The sequence below is a fragment of the Bidens hawaiensis genome, unplaced genomic scaffold (genome assembly GCF_021521415.1).
Source record: "Bidens hawaiensis isolate Kalapana, Puna unplaced genomic scaffold, B.hawaiensis_p1.1 tig00024809_1, whole genome shotgun sequence".
Taxonomy (NCBI): Eukaryota; Viridiplantae; Streptophyta; class Magnoliopsida; order Asterales; family Asteraceae; genus Bidens; species Bidens hawaiensis.
The window spans coordinates 174391-201234 of NW_027493922.1; the positions used below are offsets into that span (position 1 = coordinate 174391).

The following is a 26844-nucleotide window of genomic DNA, read 5'->3' on the forward strand; positions in this document are numbered from 1 at the left end:
TTCATATTCTAATTCTATTAAATTCTCTAAGACAAAACACACCTTAAGATCCCACAATCACCATCGATATCTGCTTTGTATTCTCTCACGTCATGATAGCATCTCACATTGTCTACTTTATCTTATGGAATAAATCACAAAAATCATTTTCTATTTTCTATACCATGATTCATGAACATGTGGTTTTTCATCTTAATCTTTTTTTTCTAAACCATAATTATTCTTTTTCTCGAGCGTAAAATAACAGGCTCTCATGAACTTTGAAAGCGTTGGGCTTGGGCCATGAATAACTGATAAACGTATGTTGGGCCATACACCAAATTCTATTTCCACACTTTGTAGTTTGTTTGTAGCAGACAAGAAGAGGTGGGGAAAAACCCAGTTTGGACCAGTGAACCGGTTTCTAACCAGACCCGGTCACACAATGTTACCGGTTTTGAAGTGAATGGAAATTAACACAGCTAGGTAATTTGTTTTTTTATAAACCAAATAAATATATAGAGTAATTATATCGTAACATAAGACAAGCATGCAACAAGTAGTGTCGCTACCCCTCTTTGAATTGCAAAATCCAGTCTTTTAAAAACTACATTAGCTGATGTTTCTATTGATATTGATGAAACTATCACATTGAAAATTAATTAACAAATAACATAGAAGGGGATGGAAGTTCATATTTGGAGATGGAAGAAGAAGCTAACCACATTCACAATATACATTCATAATTCTTACGTTATTTATCTACGTTTCTTATAACCTGCAATAAACCTCTTACTGCCCTATAACCTGTTAACTTGATGGGCCTCTTGGACTGGAGACTGGAGTACCTGGTTGGGTTCCTTGGTTTAGTAAAGCATGCTTCTTTTTTCTGTTTCTTGCCGCAAAAGCGCAAACAACTAACAAATCCGCATCAAACATATACAAAAGCATCCATATATAACCAAAATTTAAATTACATGAAAGCTGCATAAAAAAAATCATTATGAAAACGGACATAACTATGCTGGCTTCAAATCTTGACTGTATCAATGCGTTGACTTTCAGGCAAAATAGACCAATTTGGTGACTGGATAGCTCTCAACCACTGGAAATCATCCACATTTGCCCAACTCCCGGTATCATCATCCAAATTTGACTCCTTCAAATCGCTCTCGATCCCATCATAACACAAACGGTACGGTGCAAACCGAACACCCGAACTCCGCTCGATTATGGGCCGACTCCTGCATCTTAAATAGAAGTCACTCTTTTTAGCATCATGAATCCTGATCTGATGTGATGCAATCACAAACAAGCACTCTTCAACTTCTTCAATCAAAACCGAACCCAAAACGGGCCCCACGTAAACCTTACAATTCTTCAACCGATTTATAAAGTCCGAACGCATCCTTTCAATGTCACCTCACAGTTGGTTAAATCGGTTAGCACAAATTCTCCAATTTCTAAACCTTTAAAATCCATTATCAATGTCTCATTTTCTTTATTCTTGAAACCTAGTGAATCTTTAACCTTATAACCCGATTGTTGTTCTGCCTTGGTTTCAATAGCTTCTTTCGAGATAACGTTCACGGGTTCGGGTTTTTTTGCAGGTTTGTTTTTAAACGAGAACTTCTTTCTTGGTTTGACTTTGGAAGTGACTGAATCTAATGTTTGTTTGAGGTCAGAGATGGTTTTGAGGGACGATCGGACTTCGTATGGTGGTAAAAAGTAAGAGTTTTCAGCCACGAGCTTTTCGAGTTCGGTTATCGAGACGGATATTTTTTCGAGTTTGGGTTTGAGATCTAGGTTTGGGTTTGTATATGGGATTTGTTGGATTCGGGTAAGATTGGACTCGATTGCCTGTTTGGAGTTTGTGAAAAGCGAAAGGAATGACTTGGTCGATTCGAAAAAAAAGTGTCTTTCGAGTCAGGTTTGTTGGAGACACGGGATTGGTGGAGGTTTGAGAGGCGTTCGATCATGGCTGCATGTTTGCGTTGGGTAGTTGGATCAAGATTCGAATCGTCGTCAGTGGTGGTGGGGAGAGGTTGTTGGTTATCCATCGGTTGTTGAGAGCTAAACCTGCACCAAGTATAATGATAGCATATGAGTATAGTATTTATTATAAGCTGCATTTCTCTAAATACAAAATGAAATCCATATTTCAAATTCAATTTAAAGAGCAAGTAGTTTTTCTAGCCGCATGCAGGTTGTTTGTATGTTAAAGAATGTTGGAAAACTTTTTCTGGTTCAATTTTTAAGAAGGATAGCTTCTGGGACAATATTGGTTCTTTGAAACCCATATACCTCTCAGTTTTGAGAAATACATGTATGGCATCTTGCCCTTGCAGTAACACAGCATTCGAGGTATAATCTCATAACTTCATGCACATTTATCTGTCAGATTCAATCCAATCAATTTCATCAACAAATACACAAAAACCTGTTTTGTACTCACTACTGAAGTAACAATCGAGTTAAAAAATAGAAATATATAAGAGTGCAGACTAGACTAGTCAAGTCACTAGAAAAAAATTTTGGAATGACGATTGTGAAAAACGAGCAGTTTAAATCTCATTCCTTTGCTCTAACTTTTTGATATAAAATGTCAACAATCGCTTTAAATCTTTCTTGATGATGTAGTAGTAATAACAAAGGAGAAGAAAATAAAAAATATATATTTCAATATCATATAGTATGATGGTTGTTAACAATTTCTTCAGAAAACAAGCCTCTCAACATAGTGTCTCATTGCGACCAGTGTTTGTGTCCTTTATGTGTTCCCCATAATAAGTTGAGGGTGATCAACTGTTCACAAAGCGTTCAAACTGACCAAACCGAAGCAGGTAGTCTGGTTTGGTCCAGTTGGAACTTGGAACACTAATACACTACATGTAAACCAAACCGGCTGTTTAACTTATTAATACTAATACTGTTTTCAATTCTGAAACACGTAGTTATCTATATGTACTACAATCAAAACCGACTACATAAATTTAATTTTTTTAATACAGACGAATGATGGTCGAAAACAAAAAAATAATCAATCGATTCAAACCACCAAACCGGTCAAATTGAGCAGTCCGCTTAACCACCCAATCCAGCCGGTTTGATTTCTCATTCCCCAAACCGCAGTTACCGATTCACGCCATAATTTATCAAACCGCAAACACCTTAGCATGCATCTATCATTTTCTTTTAGACTCACTCAACTTAGTAAACGAAAGAAAAGTATTAACACAGAAGTTCTAAAAAGCTTAAGAAAAAAAACCCGGTCAAATCACGGGTATTTTAAGATCATGCGTATGCTTGTGACCTAACTCTCATGGCCAATCCCTTTCTATGATGACGATAGATCATTATATTCTACAACTATTTCTAAATCTCGTTTTTTGCTCTTCTAAACTAATCCATTTAAATTAGTAAATCACCTTATATCCATATAACGAAATTTGAATACTTAACCCTAGAAACCCAGTGGCGGACCCAGAAAGTTTTGACAATGGGGTCCCATTATTTTCGGCGTTCAAATTTTTTGGGTTGGGTCGGGTCAAAGCTTTGCCATTGCGGAATAAAAATAAATAAATACAGGTTCTAAATATTCTTTGTGCCAACAATTTAACATGACTAAACCCACTTTAGATATTTACTACATTTCTCACATAATTCCTTATACTCGTTAAAGATACCTCAAAATGTAAATAGCTAGACCATCTAAGTTATGCTTAATTAACTTATATTTTCTTTCATAAAAGAACTCAATTCAACAAGAGTTTAGTGGTCAAAGCCAGTTACGACCCGAACAAATTTAAAATTTAGAAAAAAGAATCGTTTTGACCCGAGCCAAATTGAAACATTCTTAAAATGAACCGTTTTTGCACGATCTAGACAGTGTTACTCTCCTCAAACTCTAACTCCATAAGTCCATAGCATGGCTCTTCTCTAAATCTATTATATATATAAAAAAAAATAAAAACATAAACAATACCCCATCTTCAAACCCTTTCCCCATTCTTTTCAATGATTATTGAATAATTAACCCTAGCATTCAACTTTTAACATAACAAAGTCGCAATCAAATAATAATATACAACATACAATTACCAAGCTAAGTATATAATTGCATAAAATCAATCAATTGGGCATTGTTATTTTATGGCCCTAAAATTACCTGAGAGTTGAGGCAAAATCAGAAAGCAATGACGAAGAGAGGGTGGCTGTTGGCGGCGGCAGGGGGTGGGTGGGTGGCGGTCCGGTGGAGGCTTGAGCAGCGTTGAGGAGTTGGGCTTGGGCAGCAGGGTTCTCTGTTTCTTTCTGTTCTGATTTTTTTTTTTTTTTTTGAAAGGCTCGTATATAAAGAAAACAAAGGGAACCTTCTAGCCAGAAGCAAGAAGCCCGAACAAACAAGAAGAAAGAAAATACAACCGGAACCAAAACAGAAAAAGAAAAATAAAACTTGAAACAAAAAACTACAACGGGAAATTTTCAAAGTTGAATTGACACCATTTGTCCCACTCTAAGCTGGCCCGGTTGCTCCTATTTTTCACCCAAAGATAGGAAACCAACTTTATGTCACTTATCAGTTTATTAACCGTACACTCTTTAAAGTCATGAATCTTCGCATTCCTTGCTTTCCAGATGAGCCAAAACGTGACCGCGAGAATGGCCCGTATTATCTGATCTAACTCCTTAGGGACTTTAAGCTGTTTTGGAAGTTCTAGAACTTGTTGAATCGAGCCCAAATTTCCTGCGTACGATAACTTCACCCATGACATAATAACCGAAAGAATGTTTCTAGCGTAGCAGCAGTTTACCAAGAGGTGTTCTACGGTTTCTGGAAAGGAACCACAAAGTCCGCAATTCACCTCTTACATTGTTAAGCCTCGGCTACTCAAAGCTATTCTAGTAGGAATGCGATCTAGAAGGACCCTCCAAATGAAACTAATTAACTTTGCTAGGAATCCAATTATTCCAACTTTTGAAAGCGATCTCTGGAATTCCAACATTATCGATTTCCCATCTAAGACTTTTGACCGTGAAATGACCAGCCTTGTTCTCACTATTATTCCAACACCAACTATCCATATCATCTGATAAAAAGAACATTTGAAAATATAGTATATACCCCTTCCTTCAAGCTGTTGTTTCTCCAAGGTTGTGGTAGGCCCAAATTGGTTCTGTCTTTCCATTTATCTTTAGGAGTTGGTCCTTTACGAGCACCTCTTTATTGGACTCTAAAGCAAACAGGTTTGGAAAGGTTTCCTGAAACGAGTTCGTTCCAACCCACTGGTCCAACCAAAACGACGTCTTATCTCCCTTACCCACACGGACTGTTAATCGGTTCTTGAAGTTTAAATTAAGGTCAGGTTCCGATTTCCAAGTACCACCAAGGGTCGATTTAAAAGGTACCCAACTCCATTTTCGAGGCCCATTATGCAAAGCTGATATCGTCTTTACCCAAAGGGAAGATCTGTTACCTTTAAATAAAGTCCACCATTTAGATAGTAAGGCTGTGTTAGCAGCATGAAGACTACCAACACCGAGGCCACCCCGATCTTTTGCACATATAAGTTTTTTCCAGGCAACCCAACTTATTTTTTGTCTCTCATTATTTCCTCCCCATAAAAACTTTCGTCGTTTACATTCCAACATTTTTAAAACTTTAATCGGTGCCTTGAAAAGTGAGAAGTAATACGTGCCCAAACTACCTAACACCGATTTGATAAGTGTTAGTCTACCACCAAAGGATAATGATTTCGCTTTCCACTTAGAGAGTTTGGAGTCAAACTTATCTAAAACCGGTTGCCAATGTTCGCTCCAATTGGTAAGCCAAGGTATAAGAATGGTATTTTACCTCCTTTGCAATTAAGCACTTGAGCTTTAAGTTTCAGCTCTTCATCATCCACTTTAACAGCATACAACATGCTTTTATGAAGATTTACTTTTAAACCAGAGACAAGGTAAAAGCATCTTAAGATGCGTTTAAGGTTGTCGAAATTCGTATCGCTCCAATATCCCACAAAAACAGCGTCATCGGCATAGAAAAGATGAGAGATTAGCGGAGCTTTCCTTGGAGTTTGAATACCATGGTAAAGACCTTCTGAGCATGCTGATTTCATAGCCACATTTAAAGCTTCCATAGCGATTAGAAATAGGAATGGAGATAACGAATCTCCTTGGCGAACCCCCTTTTGAATGTCAAACTCGGAAGTCGGGGCACCATTTACCAAGATGTGGCTAATGTACAAATTATCCAGGACCTCCATTTGTTTGGGAAACGCATTTGTGACATAACTGAGTCAAGAAAGCACCAGTTTACCGAGTCAAAGGCTTTATCGATGTCAATCTTGAAAGCCATAGCCCATTTCTTTCTGTTCTGATGTTATAAATTATAATAAACTTATAATACCCTAATTATGGTATAGATCCCATAAATCATTTTCTATTTTCTAAACCATGAACATTTGTGTTTTCAATCTTATCTTTTTATTTTTTTCTAAATCATATCGTTCCTTTCTCTATATGAATAACTCACTACTTAGTACTTAGGGTCGTCCAAACCGTCCGTCGTTCGAACTCGCTCGCCGCTCGTTTGGAAATTGCTCGGAAAATGCTCTCCCGTTTTTTCGCTTGATTGAAAACGAGCCGCTCTGCTCGGTTAGGTTTGTAAACGAGCCAAGCAACGAGCAAAGGTCTGCTCGGTTCGGCTCGGCTCGAATATTTTTAATTTATTTTATGTATAGTTATATATGAACAAATATATAAATATATAGATAATACACATAAATATAAGCTTACAATTATTTTTACCTCTTTAAATTTTTCATATTTCGTCAATTTAATAGTTTTATTTGTTCACTTCAAACTTTTAGAATATTAAATGTTTGTTTACATGATCATTATATCTCATTTTAAACTTATTTTTAATAAAAATTTACAATCTATTACACGTTTATCTAAAAACTACTAAGTTATTTATAAAATATATTATTACAACCTTCAAATTAGTTTCTTATTGAAAATTTTAAAGTGAAAAAGAAATAAATAATGCTCGAAATCGCTCGATGTTCGATCGAAAAATACTCGATTCGATTTTGGCTCGTTTCGGTTTTCGCTTGGTTCGAATTTCAGCCATTTGGTTCGGTTCGATTTTAAACTAGCCAAGTAACGAGCAAGCTTTCGCTCGGTTCGGCTCGGCTCGTGAACAGAGTACTTACCCGTCAAAAAGCATAAAAATAACAGGCTCTCATGAACTTTAAAAGTTCGCTGGGCTTGGGCCTAGAATACTTCCTTATATTGGGCCATACACCGATTTCTATTTCCACATTTTTGTAGCAGAGGTGGGGAAAAAACCACTTTGGACCCGTGAACCGGTTTCTAACCTGGCCCTGTCACACACTATAACCGGTTTTGAAGTGAACGGATATTAACAAAGCTAACGTTCTGTTCTTGAGTTTTTTAACCAAGGAAAGAAAAAGAAAGGAGAGGGAATGATAAGAAAGGGAAGAGAAGGGAATGAAATTTTTTTTAATTATGTGTGTTCTTGAGTTAGAAGGAAATTAGAGGAAAGGAAAGGATAACTATGTTAAAAAATAGTTATCCTTAGTAATCATCTCATTTTTGGAAGGATAACTTATTAAGAAAATACATTAATTTAATCCCTCCTACTCCTTTTCTTTCCATCCTAAAAAAAACTCAAGAACACCCATTTTTTAACTATCCTTAGTTTTTTTTTCCTTTCTCTCCTTTAAAAAAACTCAATAACATGGCCTAAGTTATAATGGAATCACGATGTTTTTATTGATATTGTTGAAACGAATCAACGATTACACTTAAAATCAAAAAACAAATAACATAGAATGGATGGAAAGTTCATGTATCATATTTGGAGATGGGAAGAACAAGAAGAAGCTAACCACATTCACAATTTCATTCATAATCCTTAAGTTATTCATCTACGTTCCTTATAACATGCAATAAACCTCTTACCGCCATCTTAACTTGAGGGGCCTCTTGGACTAGAGGTGTACAAAACCAGTTTTGACTCAAACCGGCTCTGTTTATTAACCTGTTTAGAAGCAAGATAGGCCGGCCTAGTCACGCCGGTTCGGTCCGGTTTAAAAACCGGTTTGGTAGATCTTAAGGGGAACCGGTCCTGAAACTGGCGGTTTGGGTCGGTTAGAGAACCCGTTTGAGTGAAATCGGTTTTAAAACCCAAACCGGTTCAGTTCAGTTTGCCTAAAACCGGTCCCACGCCGGTTTTTTGTACACCTCTATCTTAGACTGGAATACCTGACTGGGTCCCTTGGTTTAGATCCATTAGGCTAATAGCGGGTTTGACCCAAACCGATTCTCAATCCAACCCAACGGGTTGGCACTAGTTTGGGGATTCAAGATGGAAACCCGTTTTGGAAAAAAAAAACCCCGATTTTTAAACAGCTATAATCGAATTTTTGAAAGTAGATTTTTCCCCAATCAACTCTAAAAGGAAGAGAGCAGATTATTTCATTATTAGCTCCAAAAATTGACTTAAAATCCTTAATAATAGTACTAATTTGAATATAATGAAGTGTAATTAATTAACATCATTTTGTATATTAGGCGGCATTTCTTTTATCTAGGTATTTTCTTAAAAGCATGTTATTTAACTGAAAGGTTAAAGTAGATTTTTTCTCTAGTGTCAATTTACTTTTTGTAGTTCTTTTTAATATCAGCATGTATTTATCCTTTTGATCAAATCTTCTTTTCTAAAGACACTACCTTTCTTTATAACGATGTTTCAGATCCAGCTTTTATTCGTAATAGTTAATAGTTATTACTTTCTATTTGTGCTCCACATACAAAAAGTATATCCAACCTAGACACCCAAAAGTGATCATTTGATCGATCATAACCCAATTATTTAAGGTAATCAACTAAATAATTGATTCATAACCACTCCAAGTTTATAATGGCTTAAACTTTTTAGATGTTAGATCACACATCGTTTCAATAAATAACTTTTAGTAACCAATAATCTTTATTCTAAGTGACTGGGGTGAGACAATGAATGATTTTATTTAAAAATGAGGAGATATTAGTTTTAAATACCACTTGTGACAAAATAAAGGTTCTAGGTTGAGTAATTGAGTAAGAGAGTTTTCTCACATATGGTGGGTTTCTTCTTGAGAATTGAAGATGTAGGTCCCCGCAAAGACCAGTTGGACCCGCAAGACACACCTTGAAGAGGTACGTCTGCACAAAGACCAACTTGATCCACAGGACCCACCATGCTCAGAGATGAAGACCTTACACGCAGTAACCCAGCTGTTCCCGCAGGAAAGTCTCCCTTGGTACAGTACCCTGCCTGTTCCCGCAGCTGTGGGTACACGCCAAGAAGGAAGGCTACCCGCACTAACAGTAAGGCTACACGCATAAGGCACTAACTCTTATACTTCAGCAATGTCACCTGAAGGAATGAGCAGGGCGGGAATATTCCCGCCCAAAAGAGCCAGCCCGTACGCTTCTAGAAGATCTTTTGTACTATACCTACCAAGGTATGGACAAATAGACAACATCTGACAAAAGCAGCCCATGAATCAATCACAGGGTGACAGCTCACCGACAATAGTACGAGGAGGAGCACGCTCCAGTACAAAATGTCACTATCAGCCGCTGCCTACCCACCAACTCCCATCGTGGCACAAACGTAGCCCGTGGTTGGTGAAAAAGGAATATTATATACAGCTGGCCGTACCTGCTTGGAAACCTACCTTCGGCTATAAATACTCCAACACCTTGGAACGGTATCATCATCTTATCTTCTCTCTAGCTATTTCTCTCAATATACACTTATATTCAGAGCAATCTAGTCTGATTCTCACGCCGGAGGGTGGTCACAAGGAGGAACCCCCCCTCTCAGTGACGAGCTTACGGTGTCTGTTTTGCAGGTTGAGAAGAATAACCATCTTTGCCGGACCTAACCCTCGTGGGAAACATCTACTTAACCCCCAGAAACTCCGGTAACCACAAATGACCCCGGGGTCATTTAGTGACGAGCTTACGGTGTTGTTTTGCAGGTTGAGAAGAATAACCATCCTTAATCTGCCGGGGTCATTTAGTGTTTCTTCATTGGCGCCATCCGTGCATTAAGCTAGAACTAATTCTTTTTCTCAGTTTTTTCAAACTTCTGGAAAGATGGTTAAGGTTACTCCGACGCCAAGGCCACCGAGTGACCAAGAAACTCCGGTAACCACAACCCCAGCTACTGGGGGGAAACACCGGTGAATACACGATTTTTACGAACACTACCCCGGTTACCCAAGCCGGGGCAAGTGCAGTAAACAATCCTCCCTTGGGATTCATTGATACCCAGTTGGAGAAACAACAGACGAGGCTTCCCCGCCAAACACTAGAACAAGTCAAAGCTTTGGCGGAAGCACGTCAGAAAGAATTCCAAGCCGAGTTGGATGAACGTTTACGTTCACTCCAACAGGCCAATGACGAATTCGGAAGCATTCGACAACAGCTCAACATGAGCAATGATTGCGAGTATGTGGATGATGAAGATTGGGAAGAATCTGACAGTGACGCAAACCCTCGTCATAAGGCGAAAGGGAAGCGTAAAGAAAACTTCCACTCGAAGAGAAATTTTGAGGAAACCTTCAAACCAAAGAACACGGGGGGAAACCCACGTGACTTTTCCAAAACCTTCAGACCAACTGTTACGAATGCGGGAACGTCCAAATTTGCAAGGGACATTGCGGAAGCAATTGCTCCAAAGAGTGCCAAACAGATGTCCAACATAGTCACTTACGATTACATATCTGACCCGGACGATCACTTGAACAGATTTATAGCGGGGGCAACCGTCAGTAATTGGACGGAACCCACATGGTGCTACATGTTCCAGATGACGTTCTTCGGGGCAGCCAGAGCGTGGTTTGATCGTCTACCGGTCCACCACATCTACGATTGGGCAGACTTCCAGCAAAAGTTCAGCCAACACTTCAGTCAACAAAGAAAATATACTGAAGAGCAATGGACGATCCTCTACTGCATCCGAGAGGAAGATGAATCTTTGATAGACTTCATCACTCGCTTCAACTCAAAGAAGCTAAGTCTGGGCACTATTAGCGAAGATCTTGTTCGCGCCGCTTTCATCCACGGCGCTGAGTACCCAGAGCTCATCCGCACGTTGACGGGTAAAGATGGCATGCCATCCACGTGGGATGCCATCATGACGGCAGCTAAACGCTTCGCCGAGACGGAGAAGCAACTGGGTAGAAATCTTCCTGTAGGTTCCCTGGATGGATCTGCACGGGATATCTCAATCTACACAGGTGCGGAATCCCTGCGTAGGTCGTTACGAGTGTAGAACACTAATCAAACAAACACACGATACTTATAAACGAACACGTTATATTATAACCGAACACGTGATATAATCACTGAATACACGTCTCTCGACTCACACACGTCTGTATACGATGACTTGAACAACTCGATAAACAACCCGATCAACTATAAACAGACCGTAACCTAGGAATATAAATACACGACAACTTCGCCTGGCATGTTCAGGCGAAGTTGTCCATAACTTCGCTTGACTAACAAGTTCGCCTAAACAGCGAACTTGTTAGTAACTTCGCTTAAGACATATAAAACATAATTAATCATTGAAGACTCGATTACAGACACTAGACTATGAACTACTGACATTTATGCACCAACAGACTCCCCCTTGGCAGTAGCTTCATGTCTTGATCTTTAAGCACGTGTCTTGTAATCTTCAATCTCTTGGTCTTCATGCATGTACTCCTTCTCTCACGCATACCGTGACTACTCGCTGATATTTCCTCGCTTCGTCTTTCCAAGCAGGAATATAAAATATCTTCTTTTCATTTAACACCTGCAGATCAGCTTTCGATAAATTAACAAGATGCATCGGATCATACACTCTTAGCACTTCTTGTTCATCTTCGTCTTCCATCACGGCTTCAGCAGTCTGGCAATCCACATACCACCATTTAAGATTCTTCAACACATCTTGAGGCATAGTCTTCATTGGAACCTCCTTAATGCATCGGATCGGTTTGTACTTCATTACCATCCATGGCTTGCCATCTGCTCTCATTCCTCTTTCCTTATCTTCCACTAGCTTTCCCTTCTGTGGCTTTAATAACTCAAACTTCTTTTCTTTAATACTTTCTTTCCACACGATCTTCCCAATAACTCTCGCCATGTTGTCGTCGCTTCTATTAATCAACCCCAATCTAGCCAAATCCTTCACCTCACATTCAGGCAATGTATTGAGAGATCTCAACGTCCTTTTAAAATACTGAATACCATCAAAACGTTTCACCACAAATAACTTTAACTGTTCATCATATAACCAACAGATAATGCCTTTCTTTGACTCAGCATACCCTTTAATATTATAACTTTTCTTGAACATTGTAGGTACCACTGGCTTCTTCGTTTTGATAAACCAATGAGCATAGCCTTCCTTCCATCTAGGCTGCTCCTCCCATTCTGTATCATCACCTACTGTATCTTGACATACATCTGACTTTTCAACTTCAGGGATCTCGTGTTCAACATTCTCCTCAACTATTTCACCCTCTTCAACATCATCTTCAATCACTGTTTCAGCACCAATCTTTTCAATCTCTTCGACTGGTAGAACATCATCTTCACACATAAACTCATCATCTAACATATCATCATCTAATTCCTTCAAGGCATCGATCACATCATCTCCCATCTCCTCGTCATCTACCATCACCACCTCATCACCACCAGGACCGCCAGCTGCACCTGCAGACTCCCCCTGAGCTGTGGAAGTCCCAAGAGCTTGAGTAGTTCTTGGCAACTCACCACCTGCACCTTTCGATGCATTGGGATCATCGTCTCTGTCATTCTTCTTCTTTGTCCCGAGCTCGTCGCCTTTACAGCTCGTCTCCCCCTGAGATGCCAAGAACTCCTTCATAGCATCTATAATTTTTCCATGTTCAACCAGGAGGGACGACTGTAGTTGATTTTCTGCTACTAGGCGCTGAATAGCCTGGGTCTGGATAAGATTTATCGTTGATTGCTCAGCCACGACCCGTTCAAGTGCCGCTATTCTTTCCGAGTCTGATAAGGTTGCATCGAAATCGAACCTCATATGTGATAAATCTTGAGTGAACTGAGGTGGGATTTCAAATGTAACCGGGACATCAGAAGTAGTTGTGGACGTAACCGCAGGTGGTATGGTGACCGACAACCCTGCAGTGTGAACCACTGTCGACTCAACAACCTGTGCAACAACCTCCGACGGAGTAAGCGTTGGAGGCGGGCAACGATACAATATCTGGAGTCGTCAGCTGGAGTGTGATAGATGGGAGGCCAACAGATGATGTTGTAGCCACCACGGGTACATCCGTGGCGCTTGAACTTGTAAAAGGAAGTGAAGAAGGAATAAGAGTCATACCGGACAAGGCGGGTGGAGCAAAACGTACTATCCTTGAAGTCTCTCCAGCTCCTGAACCCATACCTGCCCGTTCTCTTCTAGATCTGCGAATCAACTGCTGAACTTCTTCTTCATAGTCTGCCTCAATATCATCATCAGCAGTTCTCTTCCTTTTCCCAACCGTTCTTTCTTGTGTCACCAACATCCTTCTTGCCTCATCCATTACATCATCAAAATCTGAGTCAGCCACCGTTGTAGCTGCCATAGTCACTTCCACAGTTGAAACTCTTGCAGCCGAGACCTGAATCTCTTCTGCTGGATGCATACTATCCATGTCAAAGAATCCTTGGCCGCCAAAAGCAGCGTCAAGGTCTACTTCTTCTTCAGCTGACACAACAGGCGCAGCAGGTACAGCTTGAGGTGCTCCCGCCTGTTGTGGTTGAGGATCTCTGAACTCGTCCCCATTGGCAGGAACATACTCCGGGTTGATTAAATACCCAAAGAGTGGAGTATGCCTAGGACGGAGCTCAGGTTTGCTCCTCGCGCTCGATGTCCTGCACTGAGCGAAGATACGTTTGTTCACACTCTCCACGTATCTGATCGGGTGGCGCTGAGGTAGATTAGGAGCCACATGGTTCAAGATCATCTGGATGAATCTTGGATACATAATGAACCTCTCACGCGCCACCGCCCGTCTTTGTCTATCGATCTCATAGAAGACCATCTGACTGAAGCTATAACGTTTGTTATAAGTCAGAGCAGTCATCGCCGACTGCATGGTCGCACCCATCCCGTCAGTACCCGCCTTCCTCCCTGACATGCAGACAATCATTACGTGCATGAGGAAGCGCCACTGATCGAGTAGGAAACCCTTCCTTCTTTGTGTATCGCCCAACGGGCCCGAATAGCCCATTCGTAAAAACGCTCCATCTCGAAAAGGAGCCACAAAGTCTTGGATCTATACATCCCGAGCTTTGGCTTTTCAAAGTTAGTATCTGGATAATTCCTGTAAGTCCTATTAGGATACCTCCTTGTAGATTGATTGTGAGGCCTTCCAAACCTTTGTGAATTAAAAGAATTATAACTTACGGTTTGGTTATTAGCAGTGTAAAACTGAGATTTGTTTCTATGAAAACCTGAATTAGTCACATTTCTAAATTTTGAATGGTTTTCATTTTTACCAGTATTATGATTATCATTAGACTTATTCTCAGTTTTAGTAGGCCTCACACCTCTGAATCTCTGCTTCAGAGGGCAATCTGCAAATAGGTGCCCTAATTGATTACACCTAAAACAACACCTATGTTCAACCTTTTTATCAACAGGTGTTTTAGATGTCGAGGCTTTATTACCGCCCGTTTGTCTCACATAAGGTGGGACATACGGGTTTAGCGGAGAACTCTTTTTAGTTGTTTTATCTTTCTCTCCACCATTTGGCAATACCGCCTCCTCTTTTGCCTTACCAGGCTCGGATGACTTATCCGAACTTGATGAGACTGGACTCGGATCAGAAATTTTAACATCTGAAACAGCCGAACTTGTTTCGCCTCTACTAACATCTGGTTCTTTACTAGTTACCTTAATTGGAACTGTCTGAACAACCTCAAAGTCAACAGATTTCTGATTACTAGGATTAAAAGTGTAATTGTGATTATAAGGTGGTGGAACCTCATGATAACCGATTCCTCCCCTCTTAACAGAAGAACCTTGATCACTAACAAGGTGATCAAGAATAGCAGAGGAATTTCTGAACTGCTCAAGTTTTCTATTCAGTTCCACCACTTTCACCTGGTGATCAGCAATCTGTTTTTCTCTTTCAGCTATTAGTTTGATTTTTTCTTCCAAAACTTCATAGCTTAGATCAGTCACTTGAATTTTTTCAGCAAGTTTTGCTTTTAGACTTTTAATATCTTTTTCACAAGCTTTTATTTTAACTTTATAGCTATTTTCTCTTGCTTTTGTAAAATGATGATCTTCTTTTAGAGTTTTAAACTCAGCATCCAAACTAACACACTGATCAGTTATTGTTGCTAATTGCTCAGACAAGTTTTCACATTTAGAACAAGTAGGTTTAGAACATACCTCGGAGAGCTGGTCTTTAAAATCTGCTATTAACGCTTGATCTTCCCCTGTTGCCTTCTCACTCCCTGCAGTTTCAACATTCGCCAAATTGGCCTGTTCGAAAGTTTCTTCAGAATGCAGGTTCCAGTTATATTCACCATCTTCTCTGGAAATCATGGCACTATAATCTTTACTACCCCCATTATGCTGTGTAGACTTGCCTTGACCACGTTCTACACGCTCATTTCTGCACTCCTTAGCAAAGTGGCCGTTTTGCTGACAGTTGTAACATCTTACCTTCGTCTTGTCAAACCCTGGCCTTCCACCGACAAACTTTCTTCCGGTCTTTCTCATAAACTTTTTCACTCTTCTCACGATCATAGCCGTCTGCCATTGCAGATCCATTTCTTCCAGATCATCAGCATCAATCTGGTCATAGTCTTCATCCAACACAGCTGGATCAACAATCTTCCCTTGAATGTAGTTCTCATAGGAAGCAATAAAAGAAGCATAGAGAGCAAACTGCTCTTCAGCAGATTTGACACTCATAGGCATCTTAGAGTAGTTGTTGCTAGGAATACTTGGAGAGCAACTACTATTGCTTGCTTGCGGTTTAGAACCACTAGATCCACCTACTACCAAGCAAACATCACCATTCGTGTTGACTGACACATGCCCCTCATGTGATGAGTTGGCGCCCGACTCTCCCTTCGTGTAGTAGGCAGCTGATTCAGTCTTCGAACCTGAACTAGAGTTGACTTTAGCACCATACATACCAGGATCTTGAACCTGATCCGTAGGTGTCTCCTTTCTAACCATGTTAAGCTCAAAGGTTCGGAGCTTGTTAACTGCCGTTTCCAGATCATATTGGGGAAAGTCTTTGTCTTCCCTCATCAGCACCGTGTACATCTCCCATTTTGGTGGGAGAGCATCAAGAAGCTTCTCAACTATCTCTTCTTCTCGGTAAGAAATTGAATAGTTGCTCAGTTCAGTCATCAGATGATAATATCGGGTGATGATATCATCTAGAGATTCATTCTTTAAATACTTGAAGACTGAGAACTGGGTTTTGAGCAATTTGATCTTCGAAGCACGGATTCCCACATTTCCTTCAAACCGGTTCTCAAGAGCTTCCCAAAGCTCTCTTGCTATCTTGTACTTTCTAAAAGTATGAAGGATCTCTTGTGGAAGAGCCATAGTGATAGCAGCATGAGCCTTGCTCTCGGCCTCATACATCTTTTTCTCTTCATCTTCCATTTTGCTGTACTTCTTGATCTGATCACGACCTTCGTACTCCATAGTTGGTGGAATATAACCATCCTGGATGCATACCCACATTTTCGCATCCTGGTACTTGACATATTGTTCGAACCGATCCTTCCATGCAACGAAATCGGTTCCCTTCAGCAACCTTGGTGCTTTTGTAGCTGAGCCTGCTTCTACTTCCATCTTTACTAACTCAGAGATGTTAATTGACGACATCTTTCTCGAAAACTAAGAAACCCGAAAAATAAATAATTTTTTTTTTTGAAAAGTACTGTAGGCGAAGTTACGGATAACTTCGCTTAAGTCTTAACTTCGCTGAAGAACTTCGCTGATTCTTAACTTCGCTTGAGGTAAGCGAACTTAGGAGGTAGGCGGAGTTGTAGAGAACTTCGCTTGAGTTAGGCGAATTGAGAAGGTAGGCGAAGTTGTGGATAACTTCGCTTAACCTTATATCTTCGCCGAAACCCTACGAACAGTGACGGCAACTTCGCCTGATAAACACCAAGTTTCTGCAGATCTGGAATCTGGATTTTTCGAGGTTTTTGACGGTGTAAAGGGTTGTATACGATGGTAGGAGGTAAGAATGACACAAAAACACAGAAAACACGTCCCGCGAATAGTCGAAACGGGACGATTTCTACACCCGTGTGAATATCCCGAACCACACAATCGAGCAAAAGCTCTGATACCAATTGTAGGTTCCCTGGATGGATCTGCACGGGATATCTCAATCTACACAGGTGCGGAATCCCTGCGTAGGTCGTTACGAGTGTAGAACACTAATCAAACAAACACACGATACGTATAAACGAACACGTTATATTATAACCGAACACGTGATATAATCACTGAATACACGTCTCTCGACTCACACACGTCTGTATACGATGACTTGAACAACTCGATAAACAACCCGATCAACTATAAACAGACCGTAACCTAGGAATATAAATACACGACAACTTCGCCTGGCATGTTCAGGCGAAGTTGTCCATAACTTCGCTTAACTAACAAGTTCGCCTAAACAGCGAACTTGTTAGTAACTTCGCTTAAGACATATAAAACATAATTAATCATTACAGACTCGATTACAGACACTAGACTATGAACTACTGACATTTATGCACCAACACTTCCCCAGAGCACAAACCTCTACACGCAGAGACCAAGAGAAAATAACGTCCGTACCGCCCGACAAAATAAGAAGAGGAAGCTTGGTATTTGGCAGTCAAGGATAAACTTTGACACCTCATCCAGCTCTCGCCCTCTCTTAGGCGGAAGGGACAACATGCACTCGTCGAACCGGAATCCCAGGTGGACGCCTCTCACCAAAAGCGTCACCGAGATATTTGCCACCGAGAAACTCCCATGGCCAAAGGCTCCAATAATCCGACAGCGTCATAACGCTGATCAGAGCAAATCCTGTGACTTCCACGGGACCAAAGGCCACACCACGGAAGAATGCACATCTTTAAAGGATATCGTTGAAACATTCGTCAAAGATGGGAAACTCACACACCTCGTGGCGTCAATCAAGAACGGTGGGAGGAATGACAATCAGTACAAAGGCAATGGACGAAAGCCCGTCGACATCAGCATTCACATGGTTCATGGCAACGTCAGAGGAAGAAAACGACGAACAACAGAGCCAAGTGCGTGGAAGGATGCTGAAGTGCGCTTCCCGCGTGTGCCAGGAGGACCCAACAAAGAAGGCCCCATAGTCATCAAAAGCCAGCTGGGGCACTACATCACCTCCCGCACTCTTGCTGATAACGGCGCTTCGTCAACGGCCATGTACAGGCAGTTCTTCGACAAGCTAGACGACGAAGACAAAGAACGCCTAGAAACGGTTTACGCCTCGATGGAAGGGTTTGACGGCAACACAAACACCCCCTTGGGTATCCTATATTTCCCCGTCACTCTCACGGACGGGAAGTACTCCTGCAACGAAGACGTGGACTTTGTTGTAATGAGGAAGCCACACCACACATACGACATTCTCTTCGGGAGAGATGGGATGACAAGATTTAATGTCGTGGTGTCTTCGGTCCATGGGATGATGGGATGGCCAACAGCCGAGGGCGTTGCTATGATTCACGGGCATTCCCCAGGTATGCATCGCATCTGTCTCATCTAAACCCAAACCAAAAATGGCTAAACCAACCACCTCTGAGCCAGAAGAATGGGCCTTCAATGGCAAATACCCTGACCAGGCCGTTACCATTGGCCCAACGATCACTAATCTCACACGCACCTTACTCAAATGCTTATTGCAAAAAAATGCTGACATCTTCGTGTGGACACCAGCTGACATGACTGGCGTACCCCGAAGTAAGGCGGAGCATAAGCTCAAGTGTGACCCGGCTTTTACGCCGGTCATACAAAAGCGTCGCGTAATGGGTGCGGAACAGGCTAACGCGTGTAGAACCCAAGTCAAGGAACTCCTTGACGCAGGTATCGTACGCGTTAGTAAATATCAAACATGGGTTGCAAATCCCGTCATGGTACCGAAATCCAACAAATAATGGTGCATGTGCATATATTTTAAAGACCTAAACAAAGCATACCCCAAGGATTGTAACCCGTTACCCGAAATTGACCTTAAGGTAGATTCGTTAGAACCGTTTCGCCTTAAATGCTTCCTTGATGAGTATAAGGGATACCATCAAATCCACATGGCCGTTGACGATCAGGACAAAACCGCATTTCGGACGCCCGATGGCACATTTTGTTACCAAATGATGCCATTCAGACTTAAGAATTCTGGGTCCACGTACCAACGCCTGATGGACAAAGAGTTTCATGCCCAAATCGTGAGGAACTTAGAAGTTTACATGGATGACTTGGTCATCAAAAGCCTTGAGCCAGAGGCGATGTTGGCAGACATCGAAGAAACTTTCAACACCCTCAGAAAAATAAACATGAAGCTCAACCCGAGCAAGTGTTCCTTTGGGATGGAAGAAGAGAAGTTCTTAGGAGTCATCGTTACCAAAGATGGCTTCAGAGCGAACCCTGAAAAGGTCGAAGCCATTATGAAAATGGAATCACCTACTACCATCAAACAGGCTCAGACACTAAATGGACGACTAGTCGCACTTAACCGCTTTTTGGCAAACCATGCGGATAGGTCGTTCCCATTCGTGTCAATATTGAGAAATTGCTTGAAGAAAACGCACTTCCGCTGGACACCAGAAGCGGAAGCAGCTTTTCAAGAGATTCGGTCACGCTTGATTGAACTCCCAACGCTCACAGCACCAGAAATGTGGGAGGAATTAATTCTCTACCTCTCCGCCACAGACAGAGCAACCGGGGCAGTCTTACTAGTAGAACGAAAAGGCATCCAGATGCCCATCTACTATGTAAGCCGCATCTTAACGGACGTGGAAACCCGGTACTCTACCATGGAAAAATTAGTCTTAGCACTTGTACAGGCTTCACGCAGGCTAAGACGATATTTCCAAGGTCATCCAATCACCATTCTCACCAACTTCAAACTTGCAAACGTTCTCGGCAAACCCGAGTTGTCGGGACGCTTAGCCAAATGGGCAATTGAGTTGGGGGAATACGTGATAAAGTACAAGCCAAGACCAGCCATAAAAGGCCAGGTCTTGGTCGACTTTATTGAGGAAGTCCCCGCATCGCGGGAAAAAGAGTGCCAGGAAGAGGCTCAACCCTCTCCAGCACAAGACATTAACGATGTCTGGCGACTCTATACTGATGGAGCAGCCAACAATGAAGGTTCAGGCGCAGGGTTGAAACTAACTAACCCGGCAGACAAGAATACACTTACGCTATTCGGCTTGATTTCCCAAGTACAAACAATGAAGCGGAGTACGAAGCATTCTTGGCCGGATTAAGAATTGCGCGTAAGATGGGAGTGAAAAACTTGGAAGCCCACGTGGACTCCATGCTAGTATCTAACCAGATAAACGGGACATACACGGCCGTGAATGACATAATGGCCCTGTACCTTGCGCAAGCCAAAACCCTTATGCGCGATTTTAACGATTGCAAAGTTGTGCACATCAAGCGAAGCGAAAACAAATCTGCGGATGCGTTAAGTAAGCTTGCATCGTTAGCCTTCACCCACTTGGGAAAGGACATCCGCGTTGAACTTCTTGGAGCACCATCAGTCTCGCACAAGGAAATTTGTGTCATCCAAACCGGCACGGAAACATGGATGACACCAATCATAAATTACCTTGCAGCGGGTATACTACCAGAGTCGAAGACACAGGCAAGAAAGATACGCTGTAAATCACTGAACTATCAACTTGTCGATGACATACCTTACAGGCGTAACTTTCTTGGCCCACTCCTCAGATGCGTTGACGACCAAGATGCCGACTACTTCCTAAGGGAAGTACACGAAGGCATCTGTGGAGTACACGCAGGTTCACGCGCAGTTGTAGCTAAGCTAAACAACGCGGGATACTTTTGGCCGGGAATGCACACGAATGCGCTGGCCTACATCAAAAAATGTAGGTCCTGTCAGCTTTACGCACCCAACACGCATCGCCCGAAGAACGAACTTGTTCCAGTCACTTCTTCATGGCCATTCCAGAAGTGGGCCATCGATGTGACAGGCCCATTTCCCACAGCAGCAGGGAACGTTCAGTTCCTAGTGGTAGCCATCGACTACTTCACCAAGTGGATAGAAGCAAAACCCTTAGCCCAAACAACCGCAAAACATATCAAAAAATTTATTTGGGAATTTATTATTTGTCGTTTTTGACTTCCACAGAATTTGGTGAGCGATAACGGCACCAACTTTGCTGACCAGAAGCTACAAAAGTGGCTGAAAGAGCTTCAAATCACCCACACCTTTACCTCAGTGGCGCACCCGCAGGGTAATGGTGAGGTGGAAAGAGCAAACAAGAGCATCGTCGACGGCATAAAGAAAAGACTCTTGGAGCATAGATCCGGCTGGGTGGACGAAGTTCCACATGTCCTTTGGGCAAACAAAACGCTGAAAAAAGCAAGCACGGGCGAAACTCCGTTCAGCCTCACCTATGGCACTGAAGCCATGGTTCCAGTCGAGATTGGTTTACCCTCACCAAGAGTCATAACTCAACCAGAAGACAATGATGCGGAAAGACGGTTAGACCTTATGCTAACTGAAGAACGTAGAGACTTAGCCGCAGCGCGTGAAGAGAACTACAAGCGACAAATGCAAAAGTACTACAACACGCGGGTAAAACTCTGCAACTTCAATGTCGGAGACTACATACTGCGTAACAACGAGGCTTCAAACCAAGAGCGCTTAGGAAAGCTGGCCCCGGTCTGGGAAGGGCCATACATTAAAGAAATTTTGGGAAAGGGCGCATACCGGCTCGAAAGGCTCGATGGCACCCCCATCCCAAGAAAATGGAATGGAGCTCAATTACGTAGATGTTACATGTAGATCAATTCCAAACTTGTAAAGAAAAGGCCTAGAGCCACTTCTAATGGAAATGATCTCCAATACTCGAGGAATGGAGATGATCCAGTGACTAATGGCCGCTAGTGATTCAAATTGATGTTCAAAATAATAATAATAATAATAATAATAATAATACTTGTTGGTAAAAGTTTTAAGGTGTAGTAGTAGTAGTAGTATGTTCTTATCTTACAAAGTATAAAAGCCCAGTATGATCTAAGATTCTATGTATGATTGGTTCAAGAGCGTAATCAATAACTCAATTTGACAAAAATGATATAAAATAGTTAGATATGACTGGTGTATATTAGTGGATAGCGATAAAAACCGGTCACTGGTAAGTTGGTAATTAACGAGAGGCTAAAAGCCTAAAACACGACCACAGTTAAGTCCTAAAGATGAGAATAAGATAATTAAAAAAGTAGTGATGCTGTAAGAAATAGCCTAAGAAGTCAAAATCGTAAACAAATTTGAAGTAACAAGTTCACTCGTTAACAAAGTTCTATTTTGACTTAACTATTTACCAGGGGGGGGGGGGGGGTAGTGGGAAGCTTTCTAATTTAGTAGCAGTGAGAAATTTTCAAATGCAAAAAGGGTTGTACTAGGCACACCCCATACACCTCTTAATATGGGGCGTATAGTGCAATACGCCCCATATTAAGGGGTGTTTGTCTTTTATGTTGTACTTCATATGAGGCGTATTATGTAATACGCCCCATATTAACGTGAAATACGCCTAGTATTGTACAATACGGGCCATATATGGTACAATGTGACAACCTAGGCCTGTTTGACAGTCTTAGGTTGTCACATCGTACCCTATATGGCTCATATTGTACAATATGGGGCATATAAGTTCAGTATCTATATGTCGCGTATTATACAATACGGGTCATATATGTTCAATTTGAATAATTAAGCCATACGGCTCCTCATTTCTTCTCTATATTATATATATATATATATATATATATATATATATATATATATAATATCATACACAAATACATGCACACATAATTCACTATCCCCTTTCGAGAATCAAAACCAAAAAAATAAAATGTGGTGGTTCGACAATTTGTTTCCTGACAACGAGGAGAAGCCGGGATACGCACCTAACGATCAGCCTAACGCGTCGGGATTACCTGATTTGAACCAGGTTTCATTGTATATTGATATAATATAAATTTGTTAGTTTGTTTATAACTAAGATATGTTACCATTACGTTTTTTAGGAGTATCACCATTACGATAGTCGACCTGAATAGTCTTATGATCAGCCTAGCACACCCGGGTTACCAAATTTAAACCAGGTAATATATGTTTAATATAAAAGTCGTCATTTGATTTAACTAATACATGTTACCATTACGTTTTTCAGGAGTATTTCGCTTACGAGAGCCAACCTAAACAATTTTACGGTGAGCCAATGTACTAGTTACCTATTGGTGGGTCGAATTATGGAGCCCATTCGTCTTCTTCGTACCACGTACCAGTAGAAGTTTCACGGTATAACGAGGGAAATGAACATGTTGGGGGGAACCCAGATGATGAAGATAATTATGATGATGATTATATACGCGTGCCGACGGTTTCGTATAAAACAAATAATGTAAGACACTATATTTTTTGTTTTAATATTATTATTATTATTAGTATTATTTGTAATAATAATAATTATTATTATTATAATTATTATTATTAGTGTTAGAATTTGTTATTATAATTATTATATTTATTATTATTATTATTATTATTGTTAGGATTATTAATTTAATTTTATTATTATCATTATTTAATAATTATAGTTATTATTATTATTATTTATAATATTTATTTGTAACTGGTTTTAGATTTTTGAGTCTCGTAAAGAGTTGGAGGAATGGACCAAAAAGAGAGGACGAGACCATGGGTGTGTTATTGTGGTCCAACGGTCAAGGACAAACAGTGTTGACCTAGCATGCAATCGTGGAGGGGAACCCAAACTGAGGGCCACGATTAGGCGTACCGGTAGTATCAAAAAATGTTGTCCATTTAAACTCCAAGGCAGGTACGATTCGCCAGGTAGATGTTGGAGGCTTGAAGTGGTAAACGAGACACACAACCACGATCCATTGTTTTTGAGGCGGGGTACGCGGAGCTCTGGAAAATGACCAACGATGAACTTGATTCGGTTGCGAGGTTATATCGGAACGGTTTGAAGGCCCAACAAATTCAAGATACCGTAAAAGCCCAGTTTCCCGGTTGCCAACCATCAAACGATTTATACAACTACTTATATAAGCTTAGAGCCGATGAGAGAATTGGCGATACCCCCATGAAGGTAGTTGAAAACTTTCATAGTTTTACTATATATATACATATATATATTTATAGTTTTACACGGATAGCATCCACCATTTACCCGACGACTATTTGCGGGTTTGGAGGAGGGTGATTAGCGATAAGCCTTCCCGGAAAAAGGCTACGAAAGCCAGGGTCTCCGATATCAGGGACCCGTTGCACAGGTACGTTATATATTATCATTTATATTATATTGTATTGTATTTAAATATTATACTATACTATACAGGTATCTTCAGCGCCTTATTGCCAAGTCTGTCACGGGTCGTAAAGAGGGCATAGAGCACTGCAATATCCGTGATCTATTTTTTGTGTGGTGCCTGCTGACACGCACACACTGCAACCTCGCGCGATGTTTTGCAGATTATTTTGCTAGTTACTACCACCGAAAAAAGACTGGGTCGTTGATGGGTGGCCCGTATGTAACCCATCTTGCGATTTTGTTGGGGGTACGGAGAGCAGGTAGATAATTTACGTATCCCCGCGATCGATCCGCGCCCGCTGGACCAATCTCGCTGCTCGAGCCTGTAGGTTGGGACACAGATGCTGGTGTCGACGCACATGAGGTATGCTTATTGCATTATCGTTTAAAGTTTACTTTTAATTCGTTTATTAATTAGTTATTTTTTATATATTAGCCACCGCCGCAGCACGTCCCTCGTACTTATCGGGCAGTGCGTTTGGATGCCGGAACTGACGCCAGGTTACAGCGCATGGAGCGGGGGATGCTGGAGATGCAGCGGGTGCAGCTAGAGATGCAGCGGTCGACGCTACAGACCCAGCGTCAGATTGGCTGGGTCGTCAGTTACGTCGGCGCTACTCAGCGTGGTGAGAGGTACGAAGTACCACCTCCACCTACTTTCGACCACGAGGCGAGCACGTCGGGCGTTCGACGCGGACGAGGCGACGACGTGGATGACCACGTTGATGTTCACGATGCGGCGTTTGTGGCCTCTGGCATCGACAACACGCCGTTTTTATAGTTTGTATATATTTTGTACAAACTCGATCTTTTGTATATGATAATGTTTTGGTTTGATGTATATACGTGTTTATTGTTTTGTTAAAAAAATTTGTTATAAAAACACAAATTTTTAAACAAAATTATTATATAAAAAAAAAAGAAAACAGAAAAACAAAATTAAAACACAAAACTAAAACTTAAAACAAAAAGAAAAATGAAAAAATTAAAATAAATAAAATAAAAAACATAATAAGACAAAAAAATGGTGGGGTTTTCTAAAAAACTCCTCAATATGCTCCGTATTAAACTATACGAGACATATTGAGGGATTTTTTAGTAAAACCTCATTATGTCTCTAGTAATCCCTTACAAAAAAGAAAAAATGGTATCTTTGTTATAAATGAGCAGTGTAAGAAAGATGATGAGTAAATTGTCAGTAGGTTTGACCACCATTTACTACATATGGCCTATTTGATCTGCCTGCTGTCTGTCCCTACCCACATCTTTCGTTGAGCTGTTCCACACTCCAAAGGTCTCGTCTCTCCAGCTTTTTAGATGTGATATAAGATACTCCTCACTCCTCATTATTTCTCACTTCATTTACCATTTACACATTTTCATAAAAATTATTACGAATTAAAAAACTATATACACTAAGACCACACTAAGTGAAGGCCGTTTTAGAAGAAAACGAGCCGCACACCGCGCCCCTATCTTGTTTTCACGATCGTTTTGGGTTGCCTCGTTGTGTATACAACGATTTGTGGGGGAGAAGGGTTGTCCAATCAAATACTTTCTCTCTAAAACCCTGTTAAACTATGTTGTTTTAAATTTCTATTTGTATAAAAAAAAAATATTATTATGTAATGAATGTAAGGGTTTTGAGACATTTTACCACCATGTCACTTTTTACAAAACTAGTCATTGATGGTTGGGACACCACGTGTCACACACCCCCCTTATCTACTTACTTACCGTTGTGCGTGGTCTTAGACTATATGTTGTGGTTGAAACCACCACCAAGATTCATCTTATCATATTGAAACTTAATTTTATATCAAAGCTTAGGTACGTTTAAATACCTAATTCGTTAAGATTGATAATTATAATACCAAACTATCACACCCCATTTTAGGGCCTAAGTGTGTAAACAAAATTGGTACCGTCAATAAAATATTATTATATACAAAATCTTGGGGATTAAACACTCGATGTGGTTACAAAAGTATTTAACTTGTAAAACTATAATTTGCATCATTTACATTATAAAAGCTTCATTTGAGTCATCATATCGTTTAACGGCTAACCACCATCTCCAATCACCTATTCCTAATTATTCATAAAACAGTTTGTGAAATACTTTATCAACACATGCTGATGAAC

At 40.8% G+C, this 26844-nt stretch overlaps 1 pseudogene; it reads right to left on the minus strand.

Annotated features, from left to right (window-relative positions):
* Positions 1 to 864: 864 nt before the first annotated feature.
* Positions 865 to 2207, minus strand: LOC143569967 (tubulin-folding cofactor C pseudogene; annotated as a pseudogene).
* Positions 2208 to 26844: the final 24637 nt, after the last annotated feature.